General features: G+C 44.9%; 1 long non-coding RNA gene across 1 annotated transcript in view; it reads left to right on the top strand.

Annotated features, from left to right (window-relative positions):
* Positions 1–567: 567 nt before the first annotated feature.
* The window catches only part of LOC144307993 (uncharacterized), a 42,085-nt gene continuing 20,855 nt past the window's right edge, over positions 568–21,797 (top strand). The window contains exons 1-2 of the long non-coding RNA XR_013374648.1: positions 568–659; positions 21,107–21,231. This is a non-coding gene — a long non-coding RNA (uncharacterized LOC144307993). The remainder of the gene's footprint in view (positions 660–21,106; positions 21,232–21,797) is intronic.

Below are 21,797 nucleotides of genomic sequence, written 5' to 3' on the forward strand. Positions count from 1 at the left end.
ATTAAGCAGATGGCTCTGCATCAATCCCATCTTAGAAATTAGTAAACACAGATTTTCCTAGCTGTAGAAAGGAAGTAAATACATAAGAAGGGGCCAGAGGCATAAGGCAACCTAAAGAGAACTCTGAACACTGAGGTGGTGGTAATTCTTCAGCGGTGGTAAGATCATCTGTGGAGGAGATGGCACTTGGCAATTTGAACATTGGAGGTGTCAGTGATTAATCTGGTGTATTAGTTTCCTTGGGCTTCCTTAACAAAATGCCCAAAACTGCGTTGCTTGAACAATGGAAGTTTACGGTCTTGTAGTTTTGGAGGCTGGAAGTCTGAGATCAATGTGTCAATACAGTTGGTTCCTTTTAGGGCTGTGCGGGTGAATAGGTCCCATGCCTCTCTTCTAGCTTCTGGTCGTTTGCTGGCAACCTTGGGCTCTGCTTGCTGGAGACTCATCATGTTCACATGCTGTTCTCCTGTGTCCATCTCCAAATTGCCCCTCCTTTATGAGGACATCAGTCATATTGAGTTAGGGACCCACTCTTTTCCATTGTGACTTCATCTTAACTAATGATATCTCTAATGGACCCTACTTCTAAATAAGATCCTGGGGCTTAGGACTTCAACCTGTGAATTTTGGGGGGAATACAATTCAGTCTATAACATCTGGTAAGCGACTAATATGACTTCCACAGGGGCCCAGGGGTCTCTGTCAGGTTTGACAATGGGTCATTTTGACTAGATGCTTTTGGGGAAAGATAAGGGCAAAGTAGAAATCTACTGTCAACCAGATGCTAGGACCATTTAATCCTATTTTTTTATGCCCCTCTCTACTTCCTCTCCACATTTGGGAGGACTGGGACTAAAAGTTGCTTGAACTTTGGTGAATCACTCACATTTTCTGAGGGTGCTTCAGGTCTCCCCCAGCCTTGGAGATCATAATCTAAGAATATTCTTCCTTAGTGTGTTCCATATGTTTTCCAGGCTAGCATGAAGTTTTGTGTCAGAAGACACATGGGTATTTTCTTTCTTTACTCTTTATAAAATTACTCTCTCCCACAGGAGGTATTCTCCCCAAGAATTTTCATATTCTTAACCTAACATGAGCTCTCAGAGTCCTTCCTTCTACTTTATTTGAAAACACATGCTCGAGTTTCCCTGCTGCACTCCCTTCCCCAGCCAACACCATGGCTGACTCCACCCCATCTTCACCCTTGTGGGGCTTTCTCCTTGAATTTGGGAGAATCACTGGGCTACCATTTTCCACTTGGAAGAAAGGGGATGGTGAGCATCCTCTTAAATATCCCAAACACTTTGGTTAGAACCATCCTGTCTGAGAAGTCAGCCCTTGGCATCGTGATGGGTTGTGTTTTGCAAGGATCTCTCTTGCCTGAGAACATCACCAGCGGTGCCTTGGACTTCCAGTGAGTAACGTCAGAGGATATTTGTGTCAGTGTTAAACTGTCCTTCGAAGACACCTTTCTCTTACCTGTGTGAAGCCCTCTTATGTTGCTCTGCTTCATCTGAGAACTTCTTCAGAAGTGGCTCCTTTTAATTGTTGATGATGTTTATTACAAAGCTTTTAGTAAGACAATAATAGCAGCTATGTATGCATAATGCAAGAACGGTTGAAGGGTTGAGTCAAACCACTGGGCAGTTCGGTGGGAAAGAATCATCAGGCCAAGCTTTCATCTGGCACCTCTTGGCTAAGTGTTGCATATATTTATACATACACATTTCATGATTAGATATTTACATATGTACATATACAAACAAAATCATGTTGTTTAGTTGTCAAACAGAAGTTATTGAAGTAAAACCTGGATGTCTCTGTATACAAATTAGTGACAAAATATACATTATAAGCCCATTGTAGGTATCAATGGGGGGGGGTGCTAGGAGGCAAAAATCCAGATTTCTGTTCTCAACGAGCTTGATGTCTTAGTGGGGAGACGTGATTGTTCATTAATTCAAGAAAAAAATTTATTTTTTTTAAGAAAAAAATTTAAACATCTAACATTGCAGGCCCAATTTGAGAAAGGATATATGTTGTAAGCTATTACCCCTATATGAAAGATCACAGCTTACTGGAGGATGTAGAGAGGTTGACAAAAGATGACAAAAGTCTGGTGGAGACTTTAATAGAGGAACACATAGGGCATTGCAAGAGTTGGTGTTAGATATGTTTAACTCAGACTAAGAGAGCCAGGGAGGCTTCCTGCAGGTGGCAGAAAACTAAGACCAATGCATTACAGCACCATAAGTGTTCTGCACTCACTGGGTGGTGCAGGTGTAAGTAGCATTGAAAGATGGGGAGGTCACTTCATGCTGAGGTGACAAGGGATGACCTCATGGAGGAGTGAGGTTTGAGATAAACTGTGTAAGTTAATGTCAACAACCGTACCTACCTGGCCACTCTGCAACTGGGCATTGTGGAAACTATCTGTGGGGAGTTGGGTGGTGAGACAATCCTGGGGTGTTGTACAGGTTGGAGCTAGAAGAGAGAGATTTAACATTGAATCTGAGCCCAGCTAGCCATGCTATCCAAGAGCTGTCACCTGTGTCATCAGTATTTGTGTGGGGTCAGGCGTTTCTGGGGAAGGGCAGGCTTCACAGCAGATGGATTTGGGAATGGAAGTGTGGTTACCTAGAGTAATGGATGGATATTGGAAGAAGGGGGCTTATTTATCATAGTGTATGAGTTAGGAATGCTTTTGTCTGCAAGTGAAAAAAACCAACTAAGAATGACTTTAACAAAAAAAGGACTGATTTTCCCTGTATATTTCAGAATCTGGAGTTAGCCACTGGGGCACTGATTTAGTGGTGCAAGAATGTCAGAGATGGCATCTCTCCCATTCTCTCAGCCTTCTCTTCATGTTTGTTGCCTCGTGGTTGAAATATAACATTCCCAATTCTAGACATCAGGTATGCACTGCGGGCAGGAAAAAGGGGGAAGGTTATGTCTATTTCTTTAATAAGGAAAGTAATATTTTCTCCAGAAGCACCCCAGGAGATTTCCCCTTGTGTCTTCATGGCTAGACCTGTAGTACATTGCCACTCCTAAAATCAGGAGAGGTTGAGAAAGAGTTTAAAATTTTTAGTCTGTAAGAAAAGGGAGAGGGGGCTTATAAATGAGTGTTGGGAGGGCCAAGCAGGAACTGGGATATGTGTGTTGGGGCGCGGGCGGGGGGAGGGGCGGGAAGCATGGGGAATTGCTAGGGCTATTTGTAGCTTGAGCTGGGGTACAGGGACCAGGTGCAGTACCAGAAGCGGCCTCAAGGGGGAACCAAAGGGAAGGACACGCGGCTGGGTCCCCACACAGTGCTCCTTTCCCGACTCTTTGGGTCTCTCTCCACCATCGTTGCCTCTTTACCTCTGCCCTTAATCCAGATCCTCGCCCTTTCTCTCAGATGTTGGCTTTTTCTTTGATGCTGCCATTGGCCTCTCTCTCTTCTCACTCTGCACACACCTGGAGGGATGTCAGAAAGCCGACATTAGCAGGGCCTGAGACTCCTGCCAGGCCTAGAAGCTGTGCCAACCATAAGCTCCCTCTGGGTAAGGCTCGGATTTGCCAAGCCTCGCATCCCAGCCAGCCAGAGAGGAGGAAAATAACAGGGGCTCGAGAGCCCAATGATTGGTGCCAGGCCAGTCAGTGGGAAGCCAGACTGTAGTCACCTGGGATAAGAAATCTGTTCTCTAAAGACAAGTTGGATTCCGGACTTGTGTATTTCCTTCTTGGTTTCTGCCTTTCCCTTAAGTTTCTTGGTATGCTTTTCCAAAACCCCCACCCTTATCATCTCAGAATGAAAAGAAAAAAGGAATTACCCACATCACACCAACGAGAGCCTCTTCCTTACCTCCCCAGCCAGGAAGGGGGAAGACAACCTGTCCTAGCCTGCAATTTGGGTAAGAAGAGGGTGGTTAGTGGAATAACTATCTTGGGGAAGGGAGCCAAGGACAAGGGTGATTTCTACCGTCTTGAAGGGACTCTCAACCAGGGTCCCTGGGGAGATGGGGAAATCAGAATTTCTGGTGAAGCTGACCTGTTATGGTTTAAAACAAAGCAGCACTTTGCCCCATGGAGTGGTTTTTAATCACAGTGTTTATTTTGCATGTCCGAGGATACTAAAGGTAGGCATAGATGTTTTTTTAAGAGGCAGCATGGCCCGCAAAGACTTCTCTGAAGTACCTGTAAGAGGATTTGGCAACTTGAATGAGTGACCTAATGGGGGAGCTAGGCTTTGGAAGTCTGTTGAAGCCTATGAATTCCCTCTCAAGAACTGATCTTACATGCATAAAATAAAATACGTAGGATAACAATGAAAAGTCAACTATACTGAAAGACAGATATCAAAAAATTTAAAAATACCCAGGTCTGCAATAGACAAATACATGTGCTTCCTTATTAACATGTTAAATAAGATCTAGCAACAGTTCTAACAACTGCTGTAATTTTGAAGCAGTGATAAGTGTTAACAGTATTTTGAGATATTGCAATGACTGAGATGTGAAATATGAAGATAACTGTGAGCTTTATTGGGGACAAAGTCACAGCCACTGCAAGAGGACTTTTGAGGTTTCTTGCCTATGTTGAATTGAAGGGAATGCCAAATTTCACTTGAGGGTTGAAACCCAAAAGGTAAAATTTTCCTATCCAAGTCATGGGCCTCCTGAATTCTACCCATAGACCTCATGGTGGTGGGGTGAGCGGGGGGCGGGCCACAGATTTAGAAGTCCTGACTACAAGGTAGAGAAAAGAGGAGACTACACAGTGGCAGGTTAATGCTACAATTAAGGAGGGCATGCAGAAGACCAGACAGTAGCCATGGGGGCACTATCCATCCTTCCGTGAATGGCCTGGAGTAGAAGCTGCATTCCGTTTTCTGGGTCTGTTTGGACTCACAGTAATGCCAAGTCCGGGAAATGGTGCTGTTCATTTTTTATTGGCAGTGGACTTGGTTATCTTGCGGGAGATTAATGGACTTAGAGTCTGCTCCAAGCCTGGGAGGGCTTCTGGTGAAGGTTTGCTCTCAGCCTTCCTGCCTTGACTGGCTCTGAAGCGTTCACACTGTGTCAGCCCGTGTAATGTTTATTTGCCTCCTCCATGAATGTGCTAAATGCAAATGAAAAGGCAACATCAAACACAAACGGAAAGGTGCAAGAAAAAGATTTGGCTTTGGGTCGTCCCTCTTTCTGAATATGGCACTGGGAGTCTAATTGCTAATACACATCAAGTCTTCAGTCAGAAGGTCACCTCAAGACTCACGTTAATCATTATTCTCACTTTGCAAACTGAAAAGGAGGACGGGCAATGAGTTCAAGGCCAAGGAGCATGACAAACAGGGTGTGATGAATAGAATTTCCAACCAAAGAATCACAATCCTTCTGGCCATGGATGCAGTTAGTTACACTGTTGAAAGCATGTCCACCAGTAAGCAAGTAATTATTGAATGCATGGCACATGATCCCAGCAAGATGGGGCTGGAGGCCTCTTCAGCTGTGATGGTCAGGCATGGCCTCTCTGAGGGGGTGACATTGTCATCAAGAGCCCAATGAGGAAAAGCAGCAGCCACACAAAGATCCCAATAGAAGGAGTGGCGAGTGGCAATGCCCCCAGAGGGCAGCCTGTGTTGAGGGGCAGGGCCAGGTGGAAGGCCAGGGTGAGTGAGAGGGAGCATTGCAGGAGATGCAGCAGAGGGATAGGCAGGCCCAGAGCTGGGAGGGCTCCGGAGGTCACCGTGAGGAGTGGGGATTGTGGCCCACTTGAAACAGGAAGCCTCTGGAGGATTTTAAGCAGAGCAGCCGGCTTGGCTCGATGAGCAAGCTCTGACTTCCGTTTCCACCCTAGCTCTAGCTGCTGGGTGAGGACTGCCAAAGTCAGGAGTGACCTGATGGGGAGTCGGGGCCACTTGGACTAGTACTGTAGCTGTGCGGATGGTGGGAAGGGCCCAGGTTCTGGAGATATTTTAGAGGCATAGACTATAGGACTTACTGTTAAATTAGATTAGACATATGAGAGGAAGAGCGGGATCAGGGATGACTCCTCAGAAACGTGAGGAGAGGTTTCTGAGCAAGAGAACACTAGCTAAAGATCTGCTGTAAGTGGCAGCACTGTCCACGGGAAACATGATGAGTTATGTGTGGTTCTTCTTGTGGCCTCTGAAACTGCCCCCCATGACCTTTCGCAATACCACTACCTTCTAGGTCTCCAGTGTCCTTTTTGGCTTTTCCAGGGTTATAACCATACACCTCTTTCTTAGAAAGCAGTATGAGGGTCAAGGGTTGTAGGGAGAAAGGGTAGGGTTTGGAACACAAAAGGACTAGAGCTCGAATGCTGGCCACCTCATTTACTTGTTCTGTGACCTGGGCAGCTTGCTTCTGAGTGTCAGTTCTTTGTCATCTGTGAAATGGGATGAAAAGAGTTACCATGTAGGTTTTTTGAATACGGAATAACGTGATGAATGAAAAGTGCCCAGCCCAGAGCAGGCGCTGAGTCAGCTCATCCCAACTTCAGATTCAGTTTACTTCTCTCGCACTCTCTTTGGGTCTTGGCTTGGTGACAGCCTGGCCAGATGTTCACTAATAAACTAAATCACATAGAGATATTGTCCTGGTTCTCCAAGCTGGCCCCACATACAGGCAACTGGGGAACTCTAAAAAATACTCAAACCCACACCCCACCTCCTAGGGTTTCTGATTTCATTGGTTGGGGGTGTCAAAGGGTCATTATTTTTTAAAGCTCCCGAGGTATCTATGATGAGCAGCTATGTTTGAGAACCCCTGTTAAATTAATGGGCAGTCATAATTTCATCAATGATCATTCAGTAGCCACTAGCATTTCTAGAAAAATGGTAGGGGTTCTAAAGATTTACCCCAAGCTGAAGCTTTCACTTGAGGAAACAAGGGCTTCTATTAAGAGTCCCTCTTAGCTAGTATTTGTTGTATACTCGTGTATCAGTGTGTCAGTGCTCGGTCCTGCATGCTTCCCGTGGAACTCCCAGGCTTCAGACCTCTTCAGGTGGCTTCCTATGGCACTTTGCTTCAAGAGGACAAACTTGAACAGGGCCTCTCTCTCTCTCTCTCTCTCTCTCTCTCTCTCCACCTCCATCTCTATGTCTGTCTCACTCTCACCTTAGCTATGTTGGCCTTCTTTCCAGTCCCTGAAACGTCCCACCTTCTCTGCCCCATTAGGGCCTTCACATGTGTTATTTCCTCCAGCCAGCCCCCTTCACACTCCCTTTGCCCCAAAATTCTGACTCCCGAAAGTGTTTTGATCTGCCTTTCGTAGGTATCTACCTCTTTGCCTGCTTGTGGAGTATCTGCCTTCCACACTCTATTGTGAACTCACAAAGGCATGGATGGGTCTGTTTTGTTCTCCGTTGAATCCTCACTGCCTGGCCCAGTATGACAAGATTTGTTTGAGTAAGTGCGGTGGTGAACATGGCTTCCCTGGGCCTTACACTCAATCAGGAGTGTGCTATGGGTGGAGAAACATTCTAGTGCCAGCTTCCCAAAGGGCTCCAAGACCGACCTTTTCCAAACTGGGACCTTGGTGCCTAATTTGGTCAGTTGGTGACTCTCAGCCACCCTTGTGGCCTCAGTGTTCTCTTCTGTTATCTAGCCTTGGTCAGGACCACGAAGTGGTTTTAATAATGTTGAACCCCACACAGAAAAATTTGGGATGTTGGAGTGCTCTTTCTAAGATACTCTGTACAGCTGCCATGTAAATTCCTGCCTACGAGTTGATACAAGGACTGAGGAGCTGGGACTATCTGTCTAGACAGTATTACCAGTGTCTGTGCTGGGGGCTTGACTCAACTGCACTGGCCCAAGCCCCAATTTAGTTGAAGTGTTTTCTTCAACAAAGTGCTTCAGTGGCCTAGGGGGCAAGAGCAATATTATATTCACTGTTATACATAGTATGATTTTGGTGGCTGGCTATACTTCATGAGGAGGAATGAGTGGTGTATTTAGAAAACAAAGCTTCGAGGTCATTTTTATTCCCCCACCCCCCTCTGAAATCTTTCATTTTTTTTGTGTTTGTAGGGCAGAAAGACCATGCATATCACTGAAAGTCTTTGCTGAGTGGTTTTAGTATGGAGGCCCTCATCAGCAGACCTTGAGATGAGCTGTGGATGCAGATAATCTGTTTGGGAGTGGTCCCAGGAAGCACTGGTAGGGGAGGGGTGAAGTGAGACAGGGGAGAGAAGGGAGCCTAAACAGACACACGTTAACGATAGTGTTACTATTGTGGGTGGCTGCCCCTCAGTCCTGCTGTGGGCCTCTGGGTGACTGTGTACACCATGGCTCAGAGTTGTTCTACCTAAGGGGTAAGGAAGCTGGGGTGCATATCCCCCACTCCCATCCTTTGTTGGTTGACAGCTACTGGAGGAGGCATTAACTCCTGGCCCTTCTGGCCTGCCCCATGTGTGGACAGAGCATGCGCCTGTGGCTGGAACAGGCTTTTAGGTAGGGGGCCACAGAGGCTTGCCTGGAAAGCCATGGGCATGTAAGAGAATCGTGAATGGCAAGAGGACATAGATAGGGTGCCAGCAGTTTCTGCTGTATCTGCTATACTGAGGATCTCTGCATGTGTGCCACATTGCTAGGAGTAGCAAAAAAGTTAACTATTTTGCTGGAGGCTTATGAGTTCAGATAGATGATGACTCAGACATATATATATAACATATATAGTAAATGTTCAGAACATACACATACCTTCAGCAAATACAAACAAGTAGACAGACTGAGAAGGAATGTACCCTGAATACAAACTGGTATATTACACTAGTCAACCCTAGCTCCATTCTCATTCTGTAGATAAACTTGCAGAATTCAGGGATTGTGTAGACTTAAGAAATCTCAAAGACATTACAAAACAATTGTCAGGAAAATATGCATCCTTAAATGTATATAGTTTATATACAACTTTCCAACAACTGATAGGAAAAATACAGATGGTTTTAAACTGATAAGCTTATCAAAAATATTTCTTCTGCCTGCTTCATACAAGTCAAAGATTTGTTACACCAAATGTTGTCTTACAAATTGGGGTTTATGATACTAGCCCTACTTGAGAGACATACAATGAAGAAGAATTGAGAAGAATAGTGGTAAATAATGGAGAAAATATTGATGTGCTCTGAGTGTGCGAAGGAGATGTGTGTCATGTGTGTGCTAGAGGCAGGTGGAGGTAAAGGCAAGAATTGAAGAGGAGTCAGCAGCTAGCCTAAGCAATTGGTAAATAAAATAGAACCATTGTGAAATGTTTGTCTTATACTCTGTTTCCTTTATATGATTTCCTATGTTTTCCCCCCCCTAAAAAGTAAGCAGAAGCAGAGGCTGTTAATTCAAAATATTATTTATCTGGGTAAGGCCTTATCCTGACACACAAATGTCAACTGGAAGCATAAGAAAAAAAAATATTTACTTTGGTTGGCTTGTATTGTGCTTTGGGTTCAACTGAAAACCATTAGTGTTTATTCCCAACTCCCCCCACTGCTTTAAATCACTGAGCCAAAGACTGGCTTCATTTTGTTGAGGTCATATTAGCTCTGGGCATGAGGGGGCCCAGTGATGCTCAGAGAGGGAAGCTAAATGCTGCAGCCAACATCTGCCCAAGCTTGGTTTTAAGGTGCTCACCTCGATTCACTGCATTAATAATTTTTAGATGCAATCTTTTTTAAAACCTAAGTTATTTATTTAGGGAATCATCTTCCTACATTTCTTGAAATATTTGTTGGTTAATATTTAATCAAAGTACAACATGACCAAAACACTAGAGAAATAAAGATATGCTACAGATAGAACAACATAATTATGGCATTCATGTGTAAAAACCAATACTAAAGAGTTTTCAGTTTTCTAAATGATGCTTTTAGCTTGCATTCATTTCTGGGCTCTGATCTATGCCATCTTGGAAGGTGTTCAGTCTGTTTTTGAAAGTGCGGTTACCACTGGGGTGGCCAGATACCGAGGGCTGGGAACATCTTCCTAAGTCCCATGCTAAGGTTCTGTTTCGTGGTCTTCTCTGTGGGACTGGCTGTGTCCCCGTGGAAGAGTATAGGCTCGATGACATGTGTGGCCTCTAATTTCTGTCCGGGTTAGTACCTCGTGTGCCCCTGCCCTGACTGGCAGGTGAGGACGGCCTTTGAGAGGAATAGTGAGGGAGGCACGGTGGTCCGTGGTCTAAGGTCATTACAGATCACCGCTGCCTACACGTGTGCACTAGCTGGATTGGCTGATGGGCTTACTGGGAAAAGGGACTTCTCGAAGACTCCTGTACATCTCTTCCATTGGAGCCACCTTTAGATGTGCACAGCATGCCCTTGTCAGATGGCCCGGAAACCACAGTTCGGTTGAAAGAGGAAGAAAGGCAGCGAGAGTAATGGTGGGGATGGCGAGCCTCTCAGAATCCCCTCTAGGCTTCTAAAAATAAAATACCGACCTTTCCCTAGTCCCTCGCCTGCAAGGGAAAAGTCCGCTTTCTTCTTTCATGGACAGTCACGGTCTTGGTGAGAAGATGAGTGAGGGTCTACCTAGGAAGAGGGAAAGTACACTAGGACTCTAAGTGGTAGGGATTCCATCCGGGAACTCGTGACCCAGGTGTCAGAAGGCCAGAGAGCAAAAGGGAAAGTGTGGGGAAGCCAGAGAATAGTTGCGGGAAGCAGTTCCCACCCGCTCTGGGAGGAGGAGAGGGAGAAAGGAGGGCGTGGGGGCCGGCGCCTGGGGCTCTGCGGAGCAGGGGGAGGAGGAGGCCGCGCGGTGGCAGCCTGAAGGCCAGGATGGCAACGGCCCAGCGAGCAAGGAGCGCGAGGTGAGGCCGCTGTGGGAACCGGAAGGAAGGACGGAAGGACGAAGTCCCTCTCCCCTTTTCGCATATTCCAGATTCCTCTGGGAGATCCTCCATGGCTCTCCCACTGGCTGAAGTGGCCAGGAAGCCACTAGCACGGCAGCTAGCACGGGCACCCGGGCCTTATGGCCTGCAGGGAGCCCCAGCTCCAGGCCCACGGCAAGCGGGGCAGGCAGGGGGGTGCTGGGGACAGGCCAGTCACAGCGACCCTCTGTCACCGACGGGAGTAGGCCTGTGTCCTTTCCTCTGCTCGGTACTTTGCATCCCTTCCTTCTGTCCTGGCCGTGAAGAACTCCCCAGCCTGGCCTGTTCCCCGCGTGGCCTCCCAGAAGGACGTTGCACGAAATGAAGATGAAGAGCCTTCGGTTTCTCCTGCACAGCAGCAGGATTTTCTCTGCGCTGGCCCTGCTGGAGGACCTGCCGAAGCCACGTGTGTTAGATTGAACGGAACAATAGAATTGTGATTTGACTTTCAAATATATCACTAATTTGAACAGGATCCAAGGATATTGAGGCTTGAGAGAGGCAAGGAATTAAAAATGAACACATTAGGAAAGTTCAACCCAAGCAGTAGATGAATGCGTCTCCCTAGTAATCCCTTAGAAAATACTTGACTGTTTACAAGACAGAACACTCTTATTCTGATGAATTTGAGGGATTTATTAAGGTCTTAAAATCATCCTGGTTCACTTTAATTTTTTTATTGTTATTTTTTTATTTTAATAAATTTATTTTTATTGGGGTTCAATTTGTCAACATACAGAATAACACCCAGTGCTCATCCCGTCAAGTGCCCACCTCAGTGCCCGCCAGGCAGTCACCCCCACCCCCCGCCCACCTCCCCAGGCAGTCACCCCCACCACCCGCCCACCTCCCCTTCCATCACCCCTAGTTCGTTTCCCAGAGTTAGGAGTCTTTCATGTTCTGTCTCCCTTTCTGATATTTCCCACTCATTTTTTGTCCTTTCCCCTTTATTCCCTTTCACTATTTTTTATATTCCCCAAATGAATGAGACCATATAATGTTTGTCCTTCTCTGATTGACTTATTTCACTCAGCATAATATCCTCCAGTTCCATCCACGTCGAAGCCAATGGTGGGTATTTGTTGTTTCTAACGGCTGAGTAATATTCCATTGTATAGATAAACCACATCTTCTTTATCCATTCATCTTTCGATGGACACCGAGGCTCCTTCCACAGTTTGGCTATTGTGGCCATTGCTGCTATAAACATCGGGGTGCAGGTGTCCCGTCGTTTCATTGCATCTGTATCTTTGGGGTAAACCCCCAGCAGTGCAATTGCTGGGTCGTAGGGCAGGTCTATTTTTAACTCTTTGAGGAACCTCCACGCAGTTTTCCAGAGTGGCTGCACCAGTTCACATTCCCACCAATAGTGCAAGAGGGTTCCCTTTTCTCCACATCCTCTCCAACATTTGTGTTTTCCTGCCTTGTTAATTTTCCCCATTCTCACTGGTGTGAGGTGGTATCTCACTGTGGTTTTGATTTGTATTTCTCTGATGGCAAGTGATGCGGAGCATTTTCTCATGTGCTTGTTGGCCATGTCTATGTCTTCCTCTGTGAGATTTCTGTTCATGTCTTTTGCCCATTTCATGATTGGATTGTTTGTTTCTTGGGTGTTGAGTTTATTTATTTATGATAGTAACAGAGAGAGAGAGAGAGAGGGGCAGAGACACAGGCAGAGAGAGAAGCAGGCTCCATGCACTGGGAGCCCGACGTGGGATTCGATCCCGGGTCTACAGGATCGCGCCCTGGGCCAAAGGCAGGCGCCAAACCGCTGCGCCACCCAGGGACCCCGGGTGTTGTTGAGTTTAATAAGTTCTTTATAGATCTTGGAAACTAGCCCGTTATCTGATATGTCATTTGCAAATATCTTTTCCCATTCTGTAGGTTGTCTCTTAGTTTTGTTGACTGTATCCTTTGCTGTGCAAAAGCTTCTTATCTTGATGAAGTCCCAATAGTTCATTTTTGCTTTTGTTTCTTTTGCCTTCGTGGATGTATCTTGCAAGAAGTTACTATGGCCGAGTTCAAAAAGGGTGTTGCCTGTGTTCTCCTCTAGGATTTTGATCGAATCTTGTCTCACATTTGGATCTTTCACCCATTTTGAGTTTATCTTTGTGTATGGTGCAAGAGAGTGGTCTAGTTTCATTCTTCTGCATGTGGATGTCCAATTTTCCCAGCACCATTTATTGAAGAGACTGTCTTTTTTCCAGTGGATAGTCTTTCCTCCTTTGTCGAATATTAGTTCACCATAAAGTTGAGGGTCCACTTCTGGATTCTCTATTCTGTTCCATTGATTTCTGTGTCTGTTTTTGTGCCAGTACCACACTGTCTTGATGACCACAGCTTTGTAGTACAACCTGAAATCTGGCATTGTGATGCCCCCAGCTATGGTTTTCTTTTTTAAAATCCCCCTGGCTATTCGGGGTCTTTTCTGATTCCACACAAATCTTAAAATTATTTGTTCTAACTCTCTGAAGAAAGTCCATGGTATTTGGATAGGGATTACATTAAACGTGTAAATTGCCCTGGGTAACATTGACATTTTCACAATATTAATTCTGCCAATCCATGAGCATGGAATATTTTTCCATCTCTTTGTGTCTTCCTCAATTTCTTTCAGAAGTGTTCTATAGTTTTTAGGGTATAGATCCTTTACCTCTTTGGTTAGGTTTATTCCTAGGTATCTTATGCTTTTGGGTGCAATTGTAAATGGGATTGAGTCCTTAATTTCCCTTTCTTCAGTTTCATTGTTAGTGTATAGAAACGCCGCTGACTTCTGGGCATTGATTTTGTATCCTGCCACACTGCCAAATTGCTGTATGGGTTCTAGCAATCTTGGGGTGGAGTCTTTTGGGTTTTCTTTGTAGAGTATCATGTCATCAGCGAAGAGGGAGAGTTTGACTTCTTCTTTGCCAACTTGAATGCCTTTTATTTCTTTTTGTTGTCTGATTGCTGAGGCTAGGACTTCCAGTACTATGTTGAATAGCAGTGGTGAGAGTGGACATCCCTGTCTTGTTCCTGATCTTAGGGGAAACGCTCTTTTAAATGAACCGGCTATAAGGTTGCCTTCGATCCACATATGCAAATTGATCTTCGAGGCTGATGCAGGTGACAATGGAATTTTCCAAGTGCACAGCAATATATGCTTAATTATACATGGTATTGTTAGAGACGCCCATTTTTCATGGAGTTTTGAAGGTTTCATAACTTTGGCAAAGTCATTTAATGAAAGCAGTACTGAGATGGTAGCACTGATATTCTAAGTAACATCTCATAACCATCAGTGATTGGGCTTCACAGGGGTTTTAAATTTGTGATTAAATGATGTCTAAGGGTATGTGCTTTATTAAAAACATTTCCTATTTGTCAGTGACAGTTTTTGAGAAGATGAGCTGACTCAGTGGCTGATGTTCTCCTGTACCTTCCAGCAATTAGCATGCTTTACCTTAGGGAGTACTTGGAGGAGCAATGAAAGTAGAAGAAAAGTTTACAGGGAGGAGAAATATTTGGGCTGGTTGTTTATCTGTGAAGTGGTGGAGCTGATAAACAGATGCTTTTTAAAAAGCTTTTATTTATTTATGCATGAGAGACACAGAGAGAGAGGCAGAGACATAGGCAGAGGGAGAAGCAGGCTCCCTGTGAGGAGCCCGATGAGGGATTCCATCTCCGGACCCAGGATCACGCCCTGAGCCAAAGGCAGATGCTCAACCTCTGAGCCACCCAGGTGCCCCAACAGACGCTTTTTTTGTGTTTCCATCTCCCAGACTTTGATTTCATATCAAGGAAATTACCACCAACACCTAGAGAAGATCACTCCATGCTTTTGTTTGTTAGGTTTATGCCCCAAGTTCCCTCAATCTATGGGATTTGTGAAATTTCTACCCTTTTCTTATTCCTTGTCCTGAGTACATCTGTTTCTTCAGTCCTCTCTTGAATCCCCAAAGATTGTTGCTTATCTGCTGAGCTGGCAAGCATCAGGCTTTTTTTTTTTTTCTCTTTTGATTAGATTTTCTCAGAAAGATGGAAACAGTGGTGGCATATGGTTTTGGGTCAGGTTATATTTCCGTTGGCTTTAAATTGTCACAGTACCACGGATTTCCTTGTAGATAAATTAGGCACTTCTGAAAACAGGAGGAGGTCTTTGAGACCTACAGCTATGCTTAATTATAATACCTTATATTTGCATAATGTTCTAAAGTGCATTGTCTCCTATAAAGACTCTTACCTCATTATATTTTAATTGTATTGTTCACAGGTCTGTCACTTTTAATAGAAAGTGAGCTCCTGGATGGCCAGAAATATATGTATTTCTCATCTGGCAGGCCCGGTGCCTGGCATATAATTAGTGCTTTAATAACCATTTGTTGAATATGTGATAAATCTTGCACTAATTTTACTCACAACATTATCATGAGGATTAGATGAGTCTTTAGATGGAAAAACCCTGATCACTGAGCCTGGTACATAGATGGCTCTCAGGAAATGTTTTTGAATTAAGTAGCAGCTATGTGATGCAACAGGATGCTTGTAAAGGGTGAAGGCCTGGAATACAGATCTTTAGCTTCTAAAAGGCAGGCTTTTCCCGTCCTACCTGAGCGGATTCTTACATGGACCCATTGCCAAAAGAGTAGAGAAGGGCTATTCGACAGGTTCTCTTAATAAATCCAGTTATGCACATGAACGAATCTATCAGAGGAGACCATCTTGATAATGCATGACAATACACAGGGAGCAGTGGTGACAGGAGTTCAAAATAATAGATAATCCCTCAAAGCACTTATTCCTCCCAGAAATGCAAAATACCATGAGAGGTAGCCAACTTCATTATTAAATTTTGGTTACAGTTGTAACAGGCTGCAGTGGAGTTCATGTGGGTAGAAGTTTAATGGTCAGGTTTCTTTTTAAATTTCATTTATTTATTCATGAGACACACACACACACACACACACACACAGACAGACAGACAGACAGGCAGAGGGAGAAGTAGGCTCCATGCAGAGTGCCTAACGTGGGACTCGATCCCAGGTCTCCAGGACCACGACCTGGGCCGAAGGCGGCGCTAAACCGCTGAGCCACTAGGGCTGCCCCTAATGGTCAGGTTTTGAGTGTCAGCTCCAGGAGGCTGGTTTCTGTTATGATCAGCATTGTATCCCCAGTGCCTGGCACAGTGCCTAGAATATGGTAGGTGCTGTTGTAGACTGCGTTAATGGGCCCAAGCTTCTTTCCTCCTATATCCACATCCTTTGCCACCTGACTTTGCAGTTTGTCCCATTAAAGAGGCAGACTCTATTGTTCTGCCTCTTGGCTGACTTGCTTTGGCCAATGGAATATAAGTGGCCAAAGCTTGGAGGCCAGACCAAAAGCTTGGAAAGCACTTGAAAAGGAGGCTTCTCTTCTTGTACCTCTGCTATTGCCATGAGAGGTACCTGCCTAGGCTCATTTTCCAGCCCCAGGAAGAGGATGAGAGCCCCGTGGAGCACAGCGGTACCACCACAGCTAAGCCCGGGCCTAATCAGCTAGCCTGAAGCTGAGACCTGCAGACATGCCCGCAGAGCCTGAATCATCTGCCCTTCAACTAACACATAAATTTGTGAGAGCGTAATAACTGCTGTTTAAAGCTGTTTAGTTTGAGGTGGTTTTGTAGTGTTTTTGTGGCAAGGGCCAAGTGCGTCAGATGCTTAATGAATCTTTGCGGAAGGAATTAATGCATAAATGGTGTGGCATGGCCAGCTGTTGTTAGGTACAGATTTCTTTTTCTAGCATCACTTTTCTGAAGAAGCTATCAGGCAAGGAAACCCGGAAGAAGATTCCTGGAGCTCTTAGTTAGGGGACTCAGGTTTTAACAGTGGCTCAGTCAGCCTTAAGTGGCTTCACTGAGACAAATCCATAGAGTAAGGGTAATTGTACGAAATACATAACCTGGGGATTTCAGAGGAAGGGTGTGAAGATGAAAAGCGCTGGTAGATTTTGCAAAAGCTCCATGTCCTCTGCTAATGTTATTACCAGGTTTTACCATAATGACCAATATATCTGACCTCATCAGAGAATGAGATAGTTCACAAAAGCGTTTTTTTTTTTTTTCAGGAAATCCCAGTTTCTGTATGTAAATGCCATTACATTTATTTTTACTTTTCGTAGCATGCATAAGCATAGGTGTTGGGATATAATCATCACTGCCTCTTAAAGACTCAGGATTGTCATTATGAGCAGCAATAATTTGTTACTTCATCAACTCAATTGTAAGATAGGGAGGAGTCTATCTGATGTCTGGTGACCTCCAGTATCCTTTCTGCTTCTAATATTGGTCCTTTATTGTGCTGCCACGAAGTGATGTCTTTTGCAGCTATTGAAAGGTGGAGGACTCACAGGGTCCATTCACAGAACATCCCCACCTCACCCAGCTGCTCTGCCTGAATGCTTCTGCTTGCAGCGTTGGTCTCACATTCCTCATCCCAGTAGATGTTCTTTAGCTACGGTGTGTTCTGTATCTAATCCAGTTCTGTTTTTCACACACACGGTCATCTGGAGGAGACCAGTGGTATCTCCATGTATTTATATTATGAAGTTCATAGCTTTTGGGGGCATCTTTGCTGCACAAAAGTCCTTCAATTTTGGAGTTCCGTGGGTTACACCTGGCTGAGGCTGCTGCAAGTTGGACTTCTGGTTAGGTGAGGTATTCCTGAATTGTTGGCCTCCCGTGCACAGCTGTGTTTTAGTATACTCTTGACTGTGGGCCCAAGTCTTTCATTTCCCTTCACTCCACATTGCTTTATATGCATTTTGGGGGAAACAGAGCCAACTTTGCAGACACCTACTTTGTGTCCTCTCTATCTCCCATTCTGCCTTCAGATGGAGAGCACTATTTTCCATTTCACCTCATGAGGATAAACCTGGGCATGCTGTTCATGGTTGAGGCATTTTCTGATCTGTGCTCCAACTAAAGTCCTCCTAAATCAGTTATGTCACATGGTATAGTGGAAAGAATACAGACCCAGATCCAAATAGATGTGGAGTCATAGGGACACCGATGCACTCCACTCCAGGTGTGGAGTGAAGGGAAATGAAAGACTTGGGCCCACAGTCAAGAGTATACATATCATGCCTTTGGATCAGGGTATGATCCAGGAGTCCTGGGATCGAGTCCTGCCTCAGGCTCCTGACAGGGAGCCTGCTTCTCCCTCTGCCTGTGTCTCTGCTCCTCTCTCTGTGTCTCTCATGAATAAATAAATAAAATCTTTAAAAAAAAAGATATGGATTCATATATTGACTTTGCCCCATGTGAGCTGTTCCATTTTTCCAGCTTTGCAATGACAGATCTGTAAGTTGTCATTGTCCCGTCAACAAAATGGGGTTAATCATAGTTCCTATCTTATTGTCCTGTTTTGAGGTTTAAATAAGGTATATGTAAGGAAATGTATCACAGTGACTTGCAGATGTAAGCATTTAATTAATGCTATCATTAATATTATTATTAATATACATTAATTGTAGAAATTTGTAAGGTATACAATAGTACAAAGAAAAATTTGAAATAGAATTCCACCACTTACAGGCCTATATATACATATGTATATATATATTATATATATATATATATATATATATATATATATATGCATTGTGTGTGTGTGTGTGTGTGTGTGTGTATTTCTGGGAGGGATGTGTTTGTCTAGCCCATTCTACATTGCTTTACAAAATGGTTATTTCCCAAAGCAATTTATGATTAGAACCTAAAATTGTGAAACTCATTTGGGGTTTCCCAGAATTGATTTTAGAGCAAAGTGTTACCACTTTTTTTTTTAAAGCAAGTATCTTCCCAAGGGATTAAGGGGAGGAGAGTTTGTAGTCAAATTACATAGAGTAATTGAAATGAAAAGCTTCATTTCTTCCTAATAATTTGGGCCAATTCAGTGATATTTTCTAAGCACATGCTAGGTGGATTACACATAAACATTTCTATGTTTATCCTAGATAAGGCATCGGGAGTGAAAATGCTCCAGATTTTGCCTTTTGCGGGGCTATATGTCCAAAGGTCAGCAATTTTTCTGGATGGCTGGTAGGAATGATCTGTACAGAATAAAGGATAAGGGACTGCTATCTTTCCCTTGGAAGTACCCCACAGATTAGACAGCCAGAAATCAGATTCAGTGCTCCAAAATGTCAGAGCTTCAGTCGACAAAGAAATCATTTCAGAGTCATGGTGTGAAGTGCAAAGTAGGCTTTTTCCTGGAATTTTGACTAGAACTCACATCTGAGAACAAAAGGCACTGAGTCCTCGGAATTTTAAGTTCAGAGAATTACCAAGGCATGTGAATAGTCTGCTCCTCCAGAGTCTGCCTGCTGAGAGGCACCATTTCAGCAGAGCAGGCACCAGTGCGGGCCTCCCTCTGCTTCCCTCCGTCAGGCGAATGTGGCTATGGCATGTGAGGCCGTCTGGGTAGGGAGTCGGTAGAGGTTCACGGAGCGGCAACCAGCGCCTGCCCCCGGGCCGTGGAGCATTTGACTTGTCTGTTCCTTCTGCACGACCCAGGGTGACAGAACTCCCACAATCCCCACTCCAATTCTGAGAGTAAGAGTATCTCCTATACCAGATTGCCGAGCGCCCAAGCCAGCAGAATGCCCCATGCATCCCGCGGCTCTGGGATGACGACTCTGGGGCCCAGGGGGTATGGCAGGGATGAGAGATCAGAACCGAGAGGCAGAGTGCCAGGCGCAGCCAGCATTCCTACCCTGTGGCATGGCAAGAGTGTGGGACTTTGCTGTGTCCGGGGCGGGGCGGGGGTGTACCGTGGAAAGTGGCTAGAACATACACTCTCCTGTTTGTGCGCCCCCACCCCCTCCAGAGGGCCGCCACCTCGGTGAAGGAGTCCCGTGAACAAGTCGCTATGGGGAGGACGCCTGGAGGGGTGAGGAAGAGGCCAACTTCAGCTGGATCTTCCACCACAGGGCACTGTCCAGGGGAGACCTCCCACGGGGTCTTCCGAGGAGCCAGGGTGCTTTCTCTCTTCAGAGAGCCAGCATTTTAAATTCCCCACTCACAGAGGGACCTCAGGGCAGTCAGGGTTGTACAGGACGACAGTGACACCAATCGAAAAGTGATGGTCACCTCACCTCCCCACAGAAGAGAACGGTAATTATAACCAGTGAAAGAAAAGGGAAGGGATGAAAAGAATTCATCCACTGCCAGCCCACTGCCTCAGCCCTAAGGAGGGAAGAAGGCAGTGTGTGAGGGAGCGGTTCCTCTCACTTTGGTTTGACACCTCCTCCTGTTGTGCCCGAGATTGCGAATCCGAGAAACCAGAGGAGCCGACACCGATGCAAACACACGAGGGTTTCTTTACAAGCTCGAGCTTGGGTCCGAGCGTACCCGACACAGCGGAGCAGGGACTTGGACCCCGAGACCAAGAGGTGTAGCAGCTTTATAGGGACCAGTGGCCAATGGGATACACAGAGAGTTGCACAGTCATGTCGGTCCACACGCAGGTGGCCGATTGAATTACATTTTACCCTAAAGTATCCATTTGAACTGGCCTATCACTGAGCCGATTTCCGATTAGGGTGTGCCCTGGTCTTGACTAGGGCGGGGCAGTGCCCTAAGCAGGTCGGCACAAGGCAGGTGCAGCACAAAATGGAGTCAGTCCTGCTCTGCTTGTCCAGGGGTAGGGGATTTTTGTTAAATTTCCTGGGTCCCACACCTCCCACCGCCCAATTCCAAGTCTCCCGAGCCACTCACTAGTCAGCCTGAACGGGAGGAAGATTGAATCAAATATGAGATTGGAATTAGTTTTAGACTGTCTTAATAGTAGATTAATATTAAATATTACATTAAATATATAAAATTATATAAAAAGAGAATATACTATATATAAAATATAAATAATAGAATGAAATCTCACAGTGATTCATTTCCTGACTTGCAGCATTCATCGAGCATTTTATGAGATGTCTGCCCTGTTAAGTATTGAGCAGAAATATTCGGGATTCCGGAATGCAAAAGTGACTAACAGAAAATAAAAATAAATGAATAAAACCGGTGGTTTCAGACCAGTTATAGCAGAGATTGCTGGCTGTTTACCAAATTATTTTTTCATTTCTTCTAGAGCACCCAGCTTGATTGCATTTCCCAGCTTCCCTTGCAGTCAAGTTTGGTCACGTGACTAGTTCTCGCCAATGGGAGTATGAGTAGAAGATACTTGTTACTTCCTCCCTTAGTCAGCTCCAACATACTCTCTTTCCTTGTCAGCTGGGTGCAGATAACTACAAAGCCCCAGGGATTCCAGAACCACAGGTAAAAGGAGTCTGAATTTCTGAATTGCCTCATGGAAGAAGAGCCACCAACTGACCAGGAAGCATACTTTGGACTATCCTGTGAGCGAGAAATACAATTCTATTGTGCTTGAACTGTTATATATCTGCGGGACTATTTATGACAGCAGTCTATCCTACCCTAGTTCAAATGCCACTGCAATAGGACTTTTACCTTTACTAATCAGAATTTTGTTTCTTTTTTTATTTGTGGCTAACACTTCTATTGATTTCTTTTTCTCCTTTCCACCTTTCTTTTTGTAGTGGGGAATAAAGTTACTGTGGGATTCTGTGGAAATATTGTAACAGAATATAATTGTATTTAAGGGAAAATATTAGCAGGTTCTGGACAGATCACTAATCCTTTTTTGCTCTAGCCAAACCTTCTCAAGGCAAGATAGTATTATTGGTAGCCAGAAATCTCCATGATTAGGAACAGTTACCACTGTCAAACCAAGACCAACCTTGACATGGCTGCTGAATCATGGGTCCTTGGTTTGAGAGCCAGCACCTCTCCCTATTCTTTCTTTTTGTGCTAAGAAAGCCCCAGCAGTATGTTCCTTGAGCTCAGGAGATGAAAAACTTTGTGTAATAAGGCGGGAGAAAATGGAGAGAAACTTACTTTACTT

Source organism: Canis aureus, chromosome X, assembly GCF_053574225.1.
Source record: "Canis aureus isolate CA01 chromosome X, VMU_Caureus_v.1.0, whole genome shotgun sequence".
Lineage (NCBI taxonomy): Eukaryota > Metazoa > Chordata > Mammalia > Carnivora > Canidae > Canis > Canis aureus.